Below are 22,274 nucleotides of genomic sequence, written 5' to 3'. Positions count from 1 at the left end.
GGAAATTTATTGGGTATTTGTTTGTATGTATTTATATTTCAGGTTTAATTGATTCCATATTAATTATTTTATACTAATTTTTGTTCAGAATATTTTTAGTTTGTTTCAGCTATGGACAACTGTGATATTTTAAATAATTGTCATGAGACGATTAAAAAAAGTATAGTTAATAAATTAATAAATAAAATAATAAAGAAAAATGGAAAACTGGTTTCAAACTGAACAAAAATTATAAAAATATTACCTACAAAACATGAAGTGTTGAAGAAAACTTAATGATTTCAAGTAAGTGTATAATTTAATTGTAACTTAAGATTGATTATACTGACATACTTCTTTCACAAAAGTGTTAATTTTTTATTTCTTATTGTTGAGAAGTTTTAATGACACAATAGTTTTGATTTGTAAAGTATTTTAGAAAATTAGTTATATTACTACCAAGATATTTATGCAACAGTATGTTTTTATTTTAAGTTTAATTTTTACTCAATTTACTAGCATTTAGATTTTTTTTCAATTTACTGAGCTTCAGATTATGCAAGGTATATGAGAAGGATGTTATAAGAGATTATGTTTGTCTTTATACCTGCAGTTTATTTTTTTGAAATACTGTTAAAGAAGTGTTTTACCAAACTTGCAACATATGTTAGTGATTGATCAAATAAACCCTCTTTTTGTTGGCTTCATGACAACTTTAGTCCTCTTAAGAGTAAAATAAATAACAATGTGTTTCATGTATTAATGTGTTAATGAGTAAATAAATAATGTGTTTCATGAATAATATCATGGAAAAGGAATATTTTGTAGTAAATAAATTTCAAATGGTCAATGAAATGGTCTCTATAGATCATCCACGTTAAAAATGTTGGATGCATTGTCCATAATAGCAAATAACATGATTTATAAATTGCACTACTTTAGTCATAATTCTTTTTATATAATTAGTTATTTTGTTCCACAGTCATTTGACAGGTAATATGTGGGTATTTCATTGTACCTTTTGTAAGTCTTCTGAACACTATCAAATCGCTAAGGAAACTGACCGAGAACTTCTCCTTTTTTTATTTTATTACTTTTTTAATATTTATTATTTTTTAATTAAAAATAAAATATAATTTTTTTTAATGATTTTTGATTTATATTAGTGGACCCGGCAATGTATTGCTATTGCTGGAATGTATACCACAGTTCAAACCTCACCAATCTCACTACTATAAAAATCATAAGAAAAAAATGTATAAATAAATAACAAAATTTCTCTTGCCAAAATTAATGACATTGTATATATCATAAATGTAGTCTTATATATAACTTGTGACTTTAATTATAAATTGTGTTATCTTTTAAACTGTGAAATTGTCAGTGAAATCGGTTAAGTAATTTTTGAGCACACACAATTTTTTAATTTAGAGCATACACAAAACGAAGTCTATATTTTATTTATATAGATGCAGTATTATTTTCCTTTTTGTTTTGTCTCTCTTTCACCTTCTGCCACTCTTTTCTCTTTTTTATCTGTTTCTCAAACTGACAGTTTACAATTAAACTCTAATATCTTCATTTTCTAGTATTTTTATACCCCACTGGAAGTTTGTTAAAATTTTCTCTTTTGTATGATTTTTCAATAGTGTTTTTTACAACAATACTCGCCTATCTTTTCTGTTATCTAACTAGATAACAGTTTGTTTTCACATTAACACAACAAATACTTCAGTTTGCCAAAATGTGATTATACTTTTATTAAGAAAAATGAATACAAAGCGATTAAAAAATTACACTTCCAATTGTGTTTTTAATTAATTATTAAACCGTTTAAAATATCTCCCCAAGTAATATATTTAAAAGCGATATTATTATTGATAAATTTTTAATTACACTTATTAAAGAATTTGAAAAAACCCTGAATTTTCTTTATTCAACTTTGTAAATAAGTATGTACTCAAATAATTTTTCATTAATGTCTTTGAACTGTCATTTATTTTGTATTCTTTTTTTAATTAGTATCTTCATCATTATTTTACCAGATGATCCATCCAGGTAAATGTTGGGAGAGTACTTTATTCACCCATGAAGTAAAACATGTCCAACCATTCCTGATGTGATCTATATCATATATTATGCATCTATCAGAATTAAAAATTTATTTATTTACTTAATTTATGTACTGGCCACAGTTGACCCAGTTTTAGCAATCATTCTGCACACATTTAGATTTTTATTATAAAATCTTGATATTTCAGTTGTTTTTTACAGTTTTACTTGTGACTAGTAATCAACATGACAAGTTACAAATGTGGTTACTGTTTCTTTAAGAGTAATTGTGTTATGCTTAAAGACACAATTCACCTGTTCAAAAAAAAGTTTGCAATTATTGTTTTTTTTTTTTTTTTTTTTTTTTTTTTTACAGAATCTTATTAATAATTTGTCTCTCAATTAATGATAATCTACAGGATCATAATTAACTGGATGTGTGATACTGACCTACTATAAAGAAGAGCTGAGATCACAGAAATAATTAAGAATAAAAGTAAGTTAAGAAACAAAGGATTAATAATTTCCAATTCTTAATATTATAATAATTTATAATGATAGTCTCAATTCATAATATTACATGAGGTATAAATTTTAAAATGACAGATAAAAAAGAGAAGAGTTTTCCTTATTATGATTTTAATAACATTATTTTATATAATAATACTGGAAAAAGAGCTTCTTAAATTTGTTCCATGCCAAGGATTGTACAGTAAATTAAATAATATTATTTGAATTTCTGTTTATAAATTATTTACAAAAGAAAAAAAACACAATAATAATTTTACTTCTGTATGCATACGTATACAAATTATAATTAACAGAATGCAATAGGTTGGGAAAGGGTATCTCAGGCAGCCGTTAACTTTGTCTCATGAGGAGATATCAGCAATTATGGTAAAGCTGAATAGTTAAAACCGTTTACTGCTTCTTTCCTTTCTTTCCTTAATTCTACATTTTTTGTAGTTTCCTATTAATAACAGGTACTACCTAGACAGAATATTACACAGTGAATCTGGTTAAAGAATTTATGTTTTAATCTGATTCTTCTATAAATTACACATTTCTGGGGATGGATGAGGGAAGGTTTTCTTTGTGATCTGTTGTTTTAGGGTGATTCTGTAACATTAAGAGGAAATATAAATAATTACAACTATCTCTTTCACCGGTTAAAGCAAATCATCAATTGTTCACATGCTACTGTAATCCTGGATAAAATTGTTCAATCTACCAATAAATTGTGAATAGAATGACCATTCCTGAACTAGAGACTTTGAAGAACACTTTTTAGGTAAATTTTTTCATCTTGTCTGTTGTCAATTCATTTCTCATTCATTACGTTATCATTTTGTCTCTTTATCTTCAAACCTGTCTTTTCCAAGATATTTCATAGGTTTTAGCTTTATGTCCACTTGATAAGTGATTTTAACCCGTTTATCAAAAAAGAAAATAAGTATTTGATATTCTATGACGTATTGATACCCATTATTCCAATAGCTACAGTTTGTTGTTACAAATAAAACATTACGGTAATTATATACAATTGTGGATTTGCCTTTTTGCTGTGGGCTTTGCTTGTTATTCACGATAGAATTACCAGAGTTCATTGCAATAAAAAGAAATTATAAGAGTTGTTAACAACGGGGGAGTCTGCTCTGAGAGGATAAATCCGATTAAACAACTAATAAAATAATTTTGTTAAAGTTTGGTTTCTCTTTGGATGTACCTCATGCGTGGTGAAGACCAGAAGAGTAATTGCGACTGATATTTGTGTGATTTGAGAGAAAGCCTTTGCCCGTTAATCCTATCCAGGGACTTTATTTTACTATTGTAAAATAAATTAATCAAAGTATTCTTTGATTAAATAAAGAGCTCTACCGGGTACTGAAGAGCTCATCTAGATAAAGTCACGTTTTCCATTCCTTCTGTACATACACACCAAAGAATACTCAGCTTATACCGTATATATATATATATATATATACATATAACAAAAAATAAATGAATATGGATATAGGTAACTCTGTTGAACTTAACTGAATTTACATTACACTCTGTGCATCTTGAAAGCTTTCACATTATCATTCTCTATCTCTAGGAAATTTGGTATTAGTAAAGACTGGTGTTTACTAATTTAAAATGATTTGTAGTTAAGAAAGGGAGGTTACTTAACATAACAAGAGGTTATGTTAAATAACCTCTTTCAATAACTAAACTTTAGCCTACTTTTAAGTAAAAATATGACAGTATTCATTTGGTCAGTCGATTAGGTGATTTATTTAAATATACATTTATTTAAATATCCATTTATTTAAATATCTAAATTTAACCATTAAAATCTAATTTAAATTAACCATTAAATCTAATTTATTTAACCATTTATTTAAATATCTAAAATAACTTTTAAAAAGTTAACTATCGAAAAATCTGTTTTTTTTTTTGGCATGAGACTACTACTTGGGTTACACTGTCGCCATTTTTGAAACTAGTTGAAAAAAAAAATTAAGTAGTTCCAATTTGGATTGGAACTATTTTGTTGTAACTTATTTTGGATTGGAACTTATTTGGATTGGAAGGGTTGTTGTAAAATAAAGTTTTATTTGTGTAAAAATTGTTATGATGTCTCAACCCTACCGTATGTTTAAAGTTTTTGAGTTACCCCTTATGGGTGCTTGAGATCTGTGTTGGTCATTCTGAAAAAGTAGATTATTGGACAAAGGGGATTTTCTATTTTTTGTCTCTAGTGGGCATTTAACGGGAACTGTAGATCAATTTTGAAACTTCATGTGAAAAAAAAATTAAATTTACAACATTCTGGATAAAAGTGTTCTAACCCAATTTTTTTTTTTTTACATAAAAAGAATGTTATTTCAATGCTATTTAAAATGATTATAACAATGCTACTCATTACATTTAAAATTGTTACAGGAGCACAGCTAGAAAATATGAAATAATATTTTGAGTACCATTATATTATAAAAAAGGAGTAGTTATGAGAAAGCAAAACTTATGGAAAAATCAAGGATTTACATTTTTCATCAACGTGACTCTCTGTCTAGCAATGGTTGTGAAAGGACATATTTTCTAGTGCTCTATGTTGTGTGTGTGTGTGTGTACCTGAATACCAGTTCCAGTGTCGTCACCGAATTCCGTTAGGACGCCCAGTCCAGCCAGTAGCAGCGTTGTATCTTTTGTTTGACCTTCCGGTCAAACTGGATAAGTTTTAGCATAGTTTACATTTATTCTATTTTAAAGAAGAACTAGTGTATTAATTTTTATTAAAAAACTATTCTTTAATATTCAAATGAGTATAACTAGGTTATAAATGTTTATCTAAATACTACTAAAATTACCTAAATTTATTTTAAATACGGTTCCCTTTTTACCAGTGTTTAACGATTAGTTAAACATTTAAATTTTATTTTTAGTCTTACGACAAAGTAATATTACTTTATTTTATAGATTAAGTAGTAATTATTGGTTTGCTTGGCATTTATCCCGCCAACACCCCATTCGACCGCCCTAAAACATAAGATCGAATATGTCTGTGCCATAAACGGCTACCGAGCCTCGAAACAGTTTAGCGACCAGTGTCGTAACTAGCTCCTAGAGCTAACCAAAAAGCGTAAGCAAAATAAGGGTGATACCATACAACACTCGCTTGCGTGTCCCACCGCCAACTTGTCAGACATCACAAAATGGGTAGGCGCACCTCATCAACTACTAAAACATAATTTATCTCGTCAAAGACAGCAATTCGCCGCCACGCCTAGGCCGCTAAATGCCAGCAAGTGCCTGTGCACCATTAAACCGCTTGGAGCCTTACCTTAACCTGGCTGGTATACACCCATGCCACTTGCTTAGTTTCCTACAGCAGTGCGGTAGGAGTCTTTTCTAGGTAAACTACTGATGTCGGTTGAACAAAGTAACCGCATCAAATAACTCCCACACAGTCCGACAATGCGGCTCTCGCCACGTTGACTCGCCACTTGTGAGTTGCCAATTTTCCGCTTGACCTCTTAGCTCCAGGGTGGACTGAGTTCTCGCCACCCAAGAGAACATCATGAATTCGTTCGACAGGACCTTCCCGCAGACGCATAGCTCATCAGCTGCCAGGCGGAACCTAAACAAATACTTGTTTAAATTAACATGTTTGAAGCGCACCCGGGCTTCCGTTGCCCTTAAAAACGAAAAAGAAGCATACAATCCCCCTAGATCCTGCATAAATCTATACAAGGACCTTCCCTTAGTCGTGGCGTGCCATTTTTTGCTGCCATGCTTCCATCGTTAGGCTGTGAAGCCTCCTTCACAGGTGGGAGATTTCAACTATTTGAAATTTAGAATCGGTGCATTGAAATCAATTTGCTCCGGTACTGGTCCGGCTCGAAACCGCATCCCAAATACCACGGCCTCCTGCCTCTTCACAATTTTCACATAGCCGACCGAACTTTCACCAATAAATCGATTTGGAGGGCCTTTCCCAATACAATGGTAGCCTCGTAGGAGGTTGTGTTAAAAAAACCAGTGCATATAATTAAGGCTCTGCGCTGGGCACTCCATAAATTTTGAATAAGTGCTGGATTTCTTTACAACCTATGCGCCCAAACAAACGCCGTGTCATACTTTCGAAGACACCTCGATATACTATGTACAAATGACGGCCCGACAGCTCGTAATCCTTTCTAGCAATCCTCCTAAGCTTGTGATTTACAGAGACGTCGTCCGCCGCTACATTCCTAATGTGGTTGCTAAACGGTAACATCTCATCAAACAAAACACCTAGGCACTTATGAACTCGAACTCGGCTGATTACACAGCCTTTATACTTAATGCCGGGGTTAAGACTGTATGATAATTTGTCTGCACCCTTGAGAATCATAAACTTCGTGTTGGGCACAGAAATCTTACCATTTTGAATGTCCATCCAGCCCTCTGCAGTTGATAAAGCCGCTTGCGCTAGGCCTAATAGCTGCGGTCGTGTGTTACCACAAACTAACAGGAGACAGTCATCGGGGAAAGCCTGGGACGTGACCCTTTTGCGAATGTCAGTCCCAAAAATCTGTCGAATACCAGGTTCCACAGCAAGAGACCGAGAACAGAGCCCTGCGGGCTTCCCCTGGCGACGGATTTTTCCACAATTTGGTGTGCATCCTTAAACAGAGCCGTGCGATCAAGCAGTCACGTACCACGGCCTTCAGGGCTGCGGGAACATTGCGGCGTCCCAACTCATAGAGACCTCGATTTAGTAGTGAGTTCATATCGATGTTTACCGAGAGCAGTTACACAACCAGCCTTTCTAACAACTTGCCGATTGCCGGCAAGAGACTGATGGGTCGATAACTGCTGACATCACTCGAATCCTTTCCTCATTTTAAGAGCACCCTCACCAAAGCCACCTTCCAACAAATCGGAAAGCGACCCCAGCTTAGGCACCCGAGAACAGGCTGCTAGGCAGTTCTCTTGTGACAGGCAGCAGATGATAGAAAATATCCGGATCAAGTTGGTCAATCCCTGGTGCCCTCCGGTGTTTAATGTATTGTAAAAATGCTAGCATTTTTACAATTAGCATTGTTTCTGAATTGAATAACGAATTCATGAGATACTATTTTATTATTTTTTATTTGTTAAACAGCAGGTAATAGTTTATTAGTGACGTTAAGTCGAGTAGGATTGTTAGCATCGGCCAAAACACTGAAAATAAATAAAACATCTTTCTTATTTAAAGATTTATGAATGTATTGATGATGGAACGAAATGGAACGCACGAATAACGGGAGTTGTTTTCTCTCTACTAATTGCAGAACTTGGACTAATATATCTTGCTGCAACATCTTTCTATTTTGTCTGGCGGGTTATTATTTGCTTATTGGCCGTAATAGATTTTATTTATAGACGGATTTGGTATTTGCGTTCTGATCCTTTAAACCAATGAAAAATAATTGACTGCGACTGATACGGGGAGACTAAGCGTGTATTTGCTTTGTATCCTGGCAATGTTCCTCTTCAGTCCGTCCGCTGAAGTCCTTTGCTAGAGCCTTTCTGTCTAACAGGAATTTTCCTTCCATGGGGGCCCTAGTGTATGGAGGAAGCTTCCAGAAACACGTGTGTCCGGGGTATCAGATGGCCACCGTCATTGTACTGGTTCACCTGAAACAGACATAAAAAGAAGGCATGTTCTATATTGTAAGAAATATATAACAGATCTTGTTAAGAACAATATGTAAAACCTGTCGTTTTTCACCATTGTGTATCAATTAGTTAAGTATGTAAATTTAATTTTTAGGCTTATAACAAAGTAATTCTATTACTTTGGAACTATTTTATAGATTAAGTAGTGATTAGTATTAATTAAATAATTTTTACTTAAATTTTATTGTCATTCACTGATAGAGATTTTTCCAGGTTTAACCACCGAATTTTATTAGCAATTTACGTTAATGTAAGCCATCTTCCACTTAACTTTTTTATTATTAAGTTGATTTATTCCTTTTGTGAATCTAAACTTAAGCTAGTGTTAAAATTTAGACTTAATTTTTTAAAATTTAGGCTAATGTCGACTAATTGGCCACTACCTACTCTTTTACACTCCCGGAAATTTCCGGTGGAGGAGAGTTTCTAATCTTGGGAGCCCATAAGAGTGCCAAGTGCGGTTCGTTGGTAATCATGGACATTGAGTTCATGGAGCCAACCACAACCGAGGGCGGCTTCCTCACAACCTCCGGTCGAAAAGCGGGAGAAAATCCCGCCCATAATGTAGAACTTCCCTAGGGAGTGGCCCACATTGGCGAGAGCCATATCTGCCTTAGTCCGCGGGCGCCTGGTCGCAAAGAGCACTGGACTCTCAGCAAGGATGCAATTAGGCAGCGAACACGATTTCTGGCAAGTTCAGAACGTTCTGCACTTGAAGGGGATCGCCTTCCACACTTACCACCTTCCTAAGGGGGTGGGACCTTAAATCCTTGTGGCACTTAAAAGAACGCCAGCCACCAGGGGTATCTATAACCTGGACCACAAGTTTACTGTTGCAAACGGCACTTGACTCTCAGCAAGGATGCAATTAGCCAGCGAACACGATTTCTGGCAAGTTCAGAAGGTTCTGCACTTGAAGGGGATCGCCTTCCACACTTACCAGCTTCCTGAGGGGGTGGGACCTTAAATCCTTGTGGCACTTAAAAGAACGCCAGCCACCAGAGGTATCTATAACCTGGACCACAAGTTTACTGTTGCAAACGGCACTTGACTCTCAGCAAGGATGCAATTAGCCAGTGAACACGATTTCTGGCAAGTTCAGAACGTTCTGCACTTGAAGGGGATCGCCTTCCACACTTACCAGCTTCCTAAGGGGGTGGGACCTTAAATCCTTGTGGCATTTAAAAGAACGCCAGCCACCAGGGGTATCTATAACCTGGACCACAAGTTTACTGTTGCAAACGGCACTTGACTCTCAGCAAGGATGCAATTAGCCAGCGAACACGATTTCTGGCAAGTTCAGAACGTTCTGCACTTGAAGGGGATCGCCTTCCACACTTACCAGCTTCCTAAGGGGGTGGGACCTTAAATCCTTGTGGCACTTAAAAGAACGCCAGCCACCAGGGGTATCTATAACCTGGACCACAAGTTTACTGTTGCAAACGGCACTTGACTCTCAGCAAGGATGCAATTAGCCTGCGAACACGATTTCTGGCAAGTTCAGAACGTTCTGCACTTGAAGGGGATCGCCTTCCACACTTACCAGCTTCCTAAGGGGGTGGGACCTTAAATCCTTGTGGCACTTAGAAGAACGCCAGCCACCAGGGGTATCTATAACCTGGACCACAAGTTTACTGTTGCAAACGGCACTTGACTCTCAGCAAGGATGCAATTAGCCTGCGAAACGATTTCTGGCAAGTTCAGAACGTTCTGCACTTGAAGGGGATCGCCTTCCACACTTACCAGCTTCCTAAGGGGGTGGGACCTTAAATCCTTGTGGCACTTAAAAGAACGCCAGCCACCAGGGGTATCTATAACCTGGACCACAAGTTTACTGTTGCAAACGGCACTTGACTCTCAGCAAGGATGCAATTAGCCTGCGAACACGATTTCTGGCAAGTTCAGAACGTTCTGCACTTGAAGGGGATCGCCTTCCACACTTACCAGCTTCCTAAGGGGGTGGGACCTTAAATCCTTGTGGCACTTAAAAGAACGCCAGCCACCAGGGGTATCTATAACCTGGACCACAAGTTTACTGTTGCAAACGGCACTTGACTCTCAGCAAGGATGCAATTAGCCTGCGAACACGATTTCTGGCAAGTTCAGAACGTTCTGCACTTGAAGGGGATCGCCTTCCACACTTACCAGCTTCCTAAGGGGGTGGGACCTTAAATCCTTGTGGCACTTAGAAGAACGCCAGCCACCAGGGGTATCTATAACCTGGACCACAAGTTTACTGTTGCAAACGGCACTTGACTCTCAGCAAGGATGCAATTAGCCTGCGAACACGATTTCTGGCAAGTTCAGAACGTTCTGCACTTGAAGGGGATCGCCTTCCACACTTACCAGCTTCCTAAGGGGGTGGGACCTTAAATCCTTGTGGCACTTAAAAGAACGCCAGCCACCAGGGGTATCTATAACCTGGACCACAAGTTTACTGTTGCAAACGGCACTTGACTCTCAGCAAGGATGCAATTAGCCTGCGAACACGATTTCTGGCAAGTTCAGAACGTTCTGCACTTGAAGGGGATCGCCTTCCACACTTACCAGCTTCCTAAGGGGGTGGGACCTTAAATCCTTGTGGCACTTAAAAGAACGCTAGCTACCACTGGTATCTATAACCTCGACCACAAGTTTACTGTAAAATAAGTGGCTTTTAATTACTATAAAATAGTGTAAGGACGTCCTGCCCGAAATTTAGCTGCATTGCCCCGCCTGTTACTGGCAAAATCTATTAGGGACCTACTCCAGTCTTTGATTGAATGCGGCATGACCTTACTCAACCGATATGGCTACGCAAACTTTGCAAACTGCTGCAGTGGAACGCGCCTTCTGTAGCAGGCAAGACGGCAGAGTCATGCCGTCTGGCCGATGACCTACTCATGTGATACTGTTAGCAGAATGCCATAAGTGGGATGTTAGATGAGATGCTTGGACGAGAGTAACGCTGCGGTGTCAGCCATAATTCGAAACAAGGCAGCATAGGAGAGGGGCACGTAGGCTCAGGTTAACTGCAGTTGACCTGAGGCGTAGCGACCGATGCCGGACGGCTGTCAGCGGCCAGCCTTAGGGGTGGGCGGTGAGGGCTCCTCGGAGTCTTCGTTCATCGATGATCCCCTGGGGACGTCGCTCTGGCTATTCTAAATCGGTGACAAGAGCGCCCGGGTGATTGTGCAGGAGCTGTGTACATAACATGTGGATTAGGTCTGTTCCCCTGCGTGGCTAGAGGGGGAGTTATATTAGTGGGTGAGAGCCCCACACTTGCCGCCAGAGCGGGCCTGGCGGCCTGGCTGGCAGAGCGTTTTCCTCCCCCTACGGAAAAAAAGCCTTCGATAAAGTTTGGCACGACGGCCTACTACGTAAACTTGCCCATACGGCGGTCCCTGGCCATCATGTCAAGCTAATAAGTTCTTACCTACTGGGAACACAGTTTGCGATACGCGTTAGGGCATCCTTATCAACTAACAGGGTGATAACCGCTGGGGTACCCCAGGGGGCAGTCCTTTCGCTGATTTTGTACACTGCATATACAAACGATATGCCGTTGTCGGAAGGCGTCAACGCCTCTTTATACGCCGATGATACGACATATTACTACACAATCCGAAATATGGATTACGCGGTCGAGAGACTCCAACGGCAACTGGATTTCGTGGAGCCGTGGCTTGATATATGGAGAATCAGGGTCAACGAGGAAAGGTCCGTAGCCGTGTTATTCACACGGACCGGCGAGACAGCTGGAAATATCAGGAGAAAAATAACATTTGAGACAAAAGTTCAAGTTCTGGGAGTGGTCCTGGATAAACGGCTGACATTATGGTAACATGTAAAATATGTGGCTCAGTGAGCAAAGGCCGCCAGTGCATCCATATACCCAGTGCTTATTCGAGCCACCCCACTCCGTTGGCGACTAAGATACTCTTATACCGACTCTACGTCTTGCCAATTCTGACATACGCCTATCCGGTACGGGGATAAAACTGGAGGCCGTCCAAAACGTGGCGATGCGGACGATTTTGAATTTGATGAAATTGTGTGGCGTTTCTGACGTTTCGCAGAAACAGCTTTTAGGTTTTGTTGTATTATGCTCCGTAGGTGTCCTCAACAGGAAATAAATAAGATGCTACCTGGCCGGAGCCTCTTCATTGTCTCCGGTCAAGCGTTTGTAGAAGTCTTCAGATAAATAAACAAAAAAAAAATCTTTTAAAAACTTTTATTCAAAATCCATTGACTTTGTATATGTTGATCCCATCCTTATTTATTATTCATTATTACTATCTGAAATATATTTTACCTGACCAGTGTTAACTACTAGTAGAAACTTAATTATTCCAAATGATAAATTAAATAAATTGTTTGTAACTTTCAACTTTTCTTGAAAACATCTGAATCTAAGCCCATACCTTCCTAATTAATATTTTTCAACATTATAAGGTTTTGTTTTTGTTTTTTGTTTTTGCGCGCGCGCGAACGGAATGGTTGGGAGCGATTTTGACGCGCTTTATAAAAATTAAATTTTTTGATAATTTAATGTGCAGGTAGGTAGAAATATGACAGATTTGTCATATTGTTCTTAACGAGATCTGTTATATATTTCTTGCAATATAGAACATGCCTTCCTTTTTATATCTGTTTCAGGTGAACCAGTATAATGACTGTCCCCCTCGTACCATTCCCCCCCTCTACATTCATTGTGTGTACCATTCCCGGACACACGTGTGCCTGGAGGCTTCCTCCATACACTAGGGCCCCCTCGGAAGGAAAATTGCTGTTAGACTGACTTAGGAAAGGACTTCAGCGGACGGACTGAGGGGAATATTGCCAGGATACAAAGCAAATACAGCTTAGTCTCCCCGTATCAGTCCCAGTTAATTATTTCTCATTCGTTTAAAGGATCGGTACGAAAATACCAAATCCGTCTATAAAAAAAATCTATAACGGCCACTAAGCAAATAATAACCCGCCAGAAAAAATGGAAAGATGTTGCAGCAAGAGATATTAGTCCAAGTTCTGCAATTAGTAGGGAGAAAACAACTCCCGTTATCCGTGCGTTCCATTCCGTTCCATCATCAATACATTCATAAATTTTTAAATAAGAAAGATATTTTATTTATTTACAGTGTTTTGGCCGATGCTAACAATCCTACTCGACTTAACGTCACTAATAAACTATTACCTGCTGTTTAACAAATAAAAAATAATAAAATAGTATCTCATGAATTCGTTATTCAATTCAGAAACAATGCTAATTGTAAAAATGCTAGCATTTTTACAATACATTAAACACCGGAGGGCACCAGGGATTGACCAACTTGATCCGAATATTTTCTATCATCTGCTGCCTGTCACAAGAGAACTGCCTAGCAGCCTGTTCTCGGGTGCCTAAGCTGGGGTTGCTTTCCGACTTGTTGGAAGGTGGTTTTGGTGAGGATGCTCTTAAAATGAGGAAAGGATTCGAGTGATGTCAGCAGTTATCGACCCATCAGTCTCTTGCCGGCAATCGGCAAGTTGTTAGAAAGGCTGGTTGTGGAACGGCTCTCGGAAAACATCGATATGAACTCGCTACTAAATCGAGGTCTCTATGAGTTGGGACGCTGGAATGTTCCCGCAGCCCCGAAGGCCGTGGTACGTGACTGCTTGTCTGATCGCACGGCTCTGTTTAAGGATGCACACCTAGTTGTGGAAATATCCGTCGCCAGGGGAAGCCCGCAGGGCTCTGTTCTCGGTCTCTTGCTGTGGAACCTGATATTCGACAGACGTTTGGGACTGACATTCGCAAAAGGGTCACGTCCCAGGCTTTCGCCGATGACTGCCTCCTGTTAGTTCTTGGTAACTCACGACCGCAGCTAGAAGACCCAGCGCAAGCGGCTTTGTCAACCGCAGAGGCTGGTTGGACATTCAAAATTGTAAGATTTCTGTGTCCCAACAAGAAGTTTATGATTCTCAAGGGTGCAGACAAATTATCATACAGTCGTAATCCCCGTATTTAGTATAAAGGATGTGTAGTCATCCTAACTTCGTAGGCGGAAGACGCCCACCTTGTGATGTTACTGGTCGTTATACCATCCCCTCTGGTCCAAGTCCTGAGGGGCTTTACGGGAGGTCGTGTTTAGATCCTCTAACTGATCCGACCTCGGTCGGGATTCCACCGATGTAAATGCTTCGGCTGACATTTGCTTCGGTAAAATACATATCAAATTTCGCCCTCACGTAGGCTTCAATCGGACATCTTCACATCCAACATAACTTGATTCCCTCAAACTTACTGACCGAAACCGCGGAAGCGCGAACCTCTCGCCTAGTCCAGATTTGACAACAATTTCGTGACTAGGAGTGCCTAAGAAAACGAACGAGTTTAAAGTGAAATCAGTGCTACCCTCATACCAATCAAAATTATTTCTTACGCCACATAGAAATTCAGACTTACACCAAAGTAAATCGACCAATTTAGGTCACCTTACAAGGGGAACGCAACCTTATTCCGGTCCGTAAAGGAGTCAGGGAAAAACCCCGCACCGCCACTCGGTCCCAGCATGGTGTCTGGCGTGGTATTACCAAGTCACGATCAGGACCGCCATCGGCGGACGGAAGCCACACCCCCGGTCACACGGGTTAACATACCCCGGCGGAGCAGCCATTTGCTGCCCCACCCCCACCAGCGGGAGCCCCAAATCGAATCACAAACAATACCAATATAACCGTGGCACGATGCCAATGCGCCTACCTTCAACCAACCAATGCCCAAGCCGGAACACTAGCCACCCGGACTGCTACCATGATTAAGTACCTCGATTAAACTCCCTCTTCACACCTATATACTGCAAGGCACGAAGAAAACCAGCCACTATAGACCACTCCTCGGGGATCATCCAGTTAAAAGGGAGATCAAGAAAGGAATGTATTCTCTGAAGTACCCAAAAGTCATGCTGTGAGCCCAGACAGCCGCGGCATACAGCATAATAGCTTCGCTGACACCTTTGCAAACTATACTCATGTACGATAATCCAACCCCCAATTGGGTTGAATGACGCTACGGATTCCATAAAAGGCATCATTGGCCTTTTCTGCTACATACTGTAGATGTTGAACCGAAAATTCACATCAAGGATAACAGCCAGGTATTTTTGGGTCGTAATGTACTGAATGGGGAGACCAACCATCCGAACCCGATTCGTCGGGAAGCAGTCAATCGGCTCGTAAGCAATATCATTGTGGTTTACTCTGTGCCGAAAATCATCTTATTTTGGAGACCCCAGAGTCGGAGTGTCTCACAAGCACGAGCAGCTTGGAACTCTACCTCGTTACGCGAATCCCCTTCAATCAGTAGCAGCGCGTCGTCAGCATAAGCGACGACACGACAACCACATAGCTACCTTAAACACAACATCGAATAAAATTCTATGATCCAAAGATAGAGACTCTGAACATTGCCCTGAGGGCATCCTTTAGTTAAGGTCTTTAGAACCTCTGAACCGCCATCACGCAGGGAGATGGTCCGATGTCTGAAATAACTTGAGAGCACTTCTAGTTTATTTTGTATACACTTACGCTTCTGCATCTGAAACAGTGCAGAGTACCACCAAAAGTTGTTAAATGCCCCATATATGTCCAGAAAAATCCCTAATACATATTTACATGGACTAGAGAAAGCTATATCCATCACCTTTATTATGGCATCCTCAGTGCTCTTGCTCGGTTGGAAACCATCTTAGTTGTCCATTAGCAAATGATCAGTGGCCAATCTTAAATTAATATGCAAATATAAGACCTCAAAACTCACATGCGGCAAGTCAACATGGTGAGAGCCGCATTGTCGAACCGTGTGGGAGTTTTTTGATGATGCGGTGCTTTGTTCAATGTTTGCTGGCATTCAGCGGCCTAGGCATGGCAGCAAATTGCTGTCGTTACAAGATAAATTTAATTATTGATAGTCATATGTTTTAGTGTTGATGGGGTGCACCTACCCATTTTTGTGATATATGACAAGTGGGTGGTGAGACACGCGAGTGTTGTATGGTACCATGCTTTTAGGTTAGCTCTAGGAGCTAGTTAAGACATTAACTAAACTGTTTCAAGGGTTAGGAACTGTTTGTGGCACAGGCATTCAGTCTTATGCTTTAGGGCGACTGAATGGGGGGCTGGCAGGAGCAATGCCAAGCAAAGCAAACATATTAAACAAGTTGCTTAATAGTAATTTTAGTCATAATAAAGGTAAGAAAATAAGAAAAATAAATGAATTTGCTCAGTGTAATTTCAACAACCTAATTATATTATCATGTATAACATTGTTCTTAAACTCAAAGTATGAATATCTAAAATCTATATAATTGTGGTAATTTGGGTAATTTTAAATGATATACATATGTATTGTTTAAAGTTCAATATATCAAGTAATCTGTGTCAAGTCTTGACTTCAATGTATCTAGTAAAGTTATACTGAACTATCATGTAAAAAAAATGTTTAATGTTATCAGGAAAAATGAAATTGCTTCTTTTTTGTTGTTGTAGGATCATTATCATTAAATAAACACTAAAATACAAACATAAGAAGAGGATAAAAATGTAGAAAAAATATATATATTACCACAAGCAAAAGAATTATAAACATCAGGATAGATTTAAAGCTCAAGCCTACAACATTAGTGTGGAATTTACATAGAGACCTCTTCAACAGAAGATGAAAATATACATTAAAAGATAAAGGATTGAAAAAATTAAATAACAAGTGACTGGAAATTGTAGCAGTAAAAGAACAAAAAGGGAAAACAATTAGAGAATATGGTCACAGAGAAATAAATGCTGGAAATTTGTGGCAGCCTCTTTTATAAAAACTAACTAGGTTGGTGGCTCATATAGTAGACATCTGGTTTTAGTTAATTTGATGATGGAGAGAAGTGTATAAAGTAAGAACTGCAGATGAAGGTAAATAATTATATAAAACAGAAATCTGAGGATGTAGGATATAGTAAATAAATCAAGATTAAAAGATTCGTACAGAACGGAAAGGAATTGAGAATTGCAGTAAACCAAGAAATGGGCAAATACTTATACTTACATCATACTGCAATAATACTTTACGTAAGTATAGATATTCAAACAGAATTATAAGTATTTATTCTTAAAATAACGAAATAGATTTAACTTGTAAGAGTATGTATTTCAGGGCAATGATTAACTATGTGTTTCCATGAAAAAGGTTATTAGATTGATATCTTGTTGAAATAATTGCGTTTCAATATTGTTCATTCTCATTCGTGTCTCTTTATTATTATTTGATGTAGATTTCTATACCTGCATGATAAATTGAGGTAGTAACACAGCTAATATGGACTTCTTTCACTCAGGTGTGAGAGAATGAATTATTGTCATTGCCTCAAAAATTTGCTACATCTATTTACTTTGCTAATCATAGTAGTTAAACCTTAATATTCTTTTGACCTTCAGAAAATGTCATTTGATGGCTAGCAGACATGAAAGTTTTTAAAGCTTAACGAAAAAAAAATTTCATAAAGATGTAAAACTAAAAATAAAAATAATTAAGACAAAAATTAAAAGTTGTTGCATATTTATGCGTTGTTTTGTCAGTTTACAACTAAATAATTTTGTAAAAATAACTATGAAAATTATTATAGCAGGATTTTATTTTTTTTTATGGCTTTACTCCATGAAAAATGACCCAGCTAAATGCCAAAAAGTACAGTTGAAATAGAATCAGTAGATTCAGTCATTAAATGTAGTACTGTAAATCAGCATATTCAGTTAGCAGATATGTCTGTCATTCTTATACTTTGAGAATTGAAATTTATATATTGGATTTATCCACTGTTATTGTTTGTATTTGTGATAAGGTGTTCCTTTTATCTCATCTGTCAGGTTTATAGACTTCAGTCTAACACATTAATAAGAGTAAACATTGTTTCTCAATTTTTAGTCATGAATAAGATGGAAAACCACTGAATATAACCTGGTGGTCAAACGACATTTAAAATGTCTCGAAGAATACCATCCTGGAAAATGAAGGGTTTGAAGTAAGGCCAAATTTAAATAGCATTAGCTGTATAAAATAAACTGGTTCCTATAGATCATCAGAGTTAACAAAATTTTTGAACTGTTGAGATTTATCGGTGGATAATGATACAATAATATAAAATGTTGCTTTACATTTAAATGTTTAAGTAGTATGAAACTATATCATAGTCATTCATTTGAATTGTACAAAAACATGTGTAAAATCTACTTCTGTAATGCAACACAGTAATGATTTTCATAACATTTCATTCTGATGTGAGAAACCAATAAGTTTTTTTTGGTTGGGTGAAGGAGAACAACTATTTGAATCATTAAAAGCAATTTTCTTCTGACATTTTTGGGCTAGAATGTCCAATATGGGCTTATTTTAAGGCTGATGAAATACTTTCCATACGATATGCATTTTCCTTTTTTTCAATATTTACCATAATAATTTCCAATGATTGGTTTTCACATTATCCACAGCTTCAATTGGTATTAAATTCTATCTATTACATTAAAACATATATTTTAATAATTTGTCATTTTTATTTGAAGTTATGTTTTCTATTCTGAATGATATTATGAGTGTATGTGTAAGTTTTCCTGTTCAGTACTGGAATTATATACATATATATATTTAAATTACATATATATATATATATTTATTGTATAATTTTTTTATTTTACATACTGTTGGCTGGCAGTCAAAACCTGCTAAATTGTTTCACTAGGAAGCTAAAAGTTATCCTTATTAATTCATAATTTTTCAAATATTATTAAGTTGTACTGGTCTCAAATATTATAAAACCGTGATAGTAGCCATATTTTCTTTGTAAATAAAACTTAGCAGATTTTGCAATGGCACCTAAAGCAGACATAACAGTTTTTTCAAATGCTGAAGGAAATTTAGCCAATAAAAGATCATAATAACAGTAAAATTTTTTATTGTTAAAAATTACAAGTTTTATAAAGAAGAAAATTGCATACTCGTATAATAACTTTTTAAACATTTCTCCTTAACTTCACTGTACGTACCAAAGTTAATATACCAAACGCACATCAAAAACTTCGATTAAACAAAATAAAAAAAATTATAAATAATAAAAATTGAAGAAAATAATAATAGAAAAAATATTAAAAACAGAGGTAGCAGAACATGCAAAAATATGAGAATTTGAACTCCTTGAATATAATTATTACTCATGATTTAAGCTGTCATAAAATGAATTGTAATCTGCTGGAATGAACAATTTAAACTGTTGAAAGATGGTTGTACTTTTGTTCGTAATTTTTCTAGTCTTGTGAGTATAATGCTTTCAGAAACTTTGTATTTTCTTCTCCAAATTTGCTGAAATGCCTAGGAAGAGGTTTCCACTCACATATTTTAATTTATAATAAATTCCATCAGAACTGTATCTCATAGATTTGATATCAGTTATGTTTGGATCTCCTGCACTACATCCTGGCCAAATAGACAATACATAATTTAATCCTGACCTTTCCCACAAAAGTTTTGAATAATTACAATATTCAGCTTTTGACTCTGATGAATAAAAAAACATTAGATAATGTCAAATTCCTATTCTGATAGGGGCAACCATCAGTAAATAAGATGACGGTTCACCTGATTTTACACAAGTCTTTTAAAAAATAAAATTGCAAACAACAAAAGAAAATTCTTGGGAGATGATACCACCTTCTGATTCATGTCATAAGTAGCAAACCTTTTTTTGTAACTATAAAATGTAAAATTATCCACACAGAGTTTGTTTGTAATAAATAGCTGAAATTTTAAGGTTTGGTTCCATAAGCACTTTTCCTAAATCCATTGTGAACACATTAACCCCTTCATTACTCAAATTATCTTGTTCCTTCTCTTTCCTAGCATCCCTTTTATTTTTTATGTAATTATTATAATCCTCTTTAGTTGTGTTTATAACTGGTGTACAGATGACACTGGTCCTTTTTCACAGATACATGACAAATCTAAACTTTTTCAACATTTGTCCAACCGTCTTGAATCTAAAAGTTGTTCTTTCTTATGAATACACTTCTTTATATTTGAACAATTCCACTTTTGAGTTCCAAACTGTTTCAAAGTATATTTTCTCAGTATCATGACAGCGATAATGGGATTCCATTTTGAAAGGTCATAACTAAAAATCTGAGGGTGATGAAACTGCTTTCAGTTTTAAGATTCAGCATAAAAAATAGATTTTAATTCACCTGCTTTTACCTCAATTCCAATTTTTATTTTTAATTATTAAATTATTAATTATTATTTTTATTTTAAATTAAGTTATTCTGTTTTATTTTGAAAAACTGATAAATAATAATGTTTTATGACGAGGGGAAAATTTGTTTTGCCTACAGTAAAAAAAAAAAATCAGAAACAAGTTGAACATAAATCCCCTTTTGATATTTTGTCAGTGTGTTGGCAATAAATGTTAAAACAGGACCATTTGTTTAAAAAACATTACAGTTTTAACATCAGGATTAAACTTTGTAAATCACCTATTACAGGTTCAAAATTAATGAACAAAGATATTAACCATAACAGGAAATTTAACATATTGCATTTTATTGTAATTGCAAATATGATTGAACAGAATGGAGTTTAAAAATGCACTAAATTTGACTTTGACAAATGCAACATATTATATGAACTGACATAATGCGGACTAAATAAACTATTTGACTACATATTATACTTAAGATAGATAACATCACAATAGTGGTGACTTTTCTTTAACTTTATTTTTCTTTGACTTTCATTTTTATTATTTAAATTCATTCTATCACCTTCTGTCAACATGCAAATTCTGTATTTATTACCAAGAAAATGATTATTTTACATTCCTGTTGTAAATTTTCAACTCTATTTTTCACAAAAACAAGTTTTTTTAAGTGCAGCTAAAACGATTATAATAAAATGTTAAGTGGAATTTGTTTGATTTGTACTGTCTCTTAATAAATTAGCTGAGTTACAAAACTGAATTACTCTTAATCATTCAATCTTGTATTTATCAATGCAAGACAGTCCCAAATTGAATGATGTTAATATATGTTTGATTAAAAGTAAATTTTCTTTTTTTTAAATGGATTTGAATTAGATGTTTGTTATTTTTTCTTTTGTGATCCCTAGTTCTAATCTTGCCAAGACCTAGCATCCTTTTATCTGTCATTTAAATCCATTTTATCTTTCTTGTCGAATTTGTGTGTAGTATGTCAGCCTATCATAATACAGAACTTTATTAAATGTTTCATCTTAATATTTTATTATTTTTTTTACAGGATTTAAAGGATGTATGATATTCAAGAAGTAACAATTAAAATTCAGCAAATTTTATTGTTTAAAAGCTAATTAAATGTATAAATAATATACAGTAAATAATATTTCAGTATCACCAATAGTAAAATATGCCTTTAATACTGGAGCATATTATAGACATAAAACATTGTAAGCTGTTCTGACCAAGGTTTTTCCACGGTTTCCCTTGGTCCAATAGGGTAAATGCCAGAACAGTTTGTTTTACTTTCCGTGGCTTAATGAACTTTATTATATTTGAAACAATAAAATATTATTAAATATTTAAATAATTGTTTTTTGTGTATTTTATTGCCTTAATCCGGACCTGTTAGTTGTTAATGTTTATATATTATATATATTTCTGCTGTTTTAATAGAAAAATGAGCTCAAATTATTGTCAGACTGATACAAAATCTTGCTGCTCTGATCAAAATTTTACCGTGGTTTCCCTTGATCTATCCAGCTAAATTGTGTAAGAATTCCTTTTTTATCAGTGTAGTGATATATTAGAAAATAGTTATGGTGCTAGAAAAAAAAATTTTGTGATGTTGCTATAATTATTTTATTTTACATAATCCTAAATCTTCAACTAACTAGTCCATGTATGTCTACAGCCTCGGCATGTTGATATGAACTAGCTCAACTTTTTTTTTTTTGTCTTCAGTCATTTGACTTGTTTGATGCAGCTCTCCAAGATTCCCTTTCTAGTGCTAGTCGTTTCATTTCAGTATAC

General features: G+C 36.0%; 1 long non-coding RNA gene across 1 annotated transcript; it reads left to right on the top strand.

The window, feature by feature from the left end:
* Positions 1–161: 161 nt before the first annotated feature.
* Positions 162–21,789, top strand: LOC142320992 (uncharacterized). Its single transcript, XR_012755537.1, has 4 exons — positions 162–285; positions 2,408–2,527; positions 16,729–17,298; positions 21,526–21,789. It is a non-coding gene; the product is annotated as an uncharacterized LOC142320992 (long non-coding RNA).
* The last annotated feature ends 485 nt before the right edge of the window (positions 21,790–22,274 follow it).

This window comes from Lycorma delicatula, chromosome 3, assembly GCF_047948215.1.
Source record: "Lycorma delicatula isolate Av1 chromosome 3, ASM4794821v1, whole genome shotgun sequence".
In the NCBI taxonomy this organism is placed as follows: domain Eukaryota; kingdom Metazoa; phylum Arthropoda; class Insecta; order Hemiptera; family Fulgoridae; genus Lycorma; species Lycorma delicatula.
The sequence above is the reverse complement of the archived record's forward strand: the minus strand, read 5'-3'. Positions and strand labels throughout refer to the sequence as shown.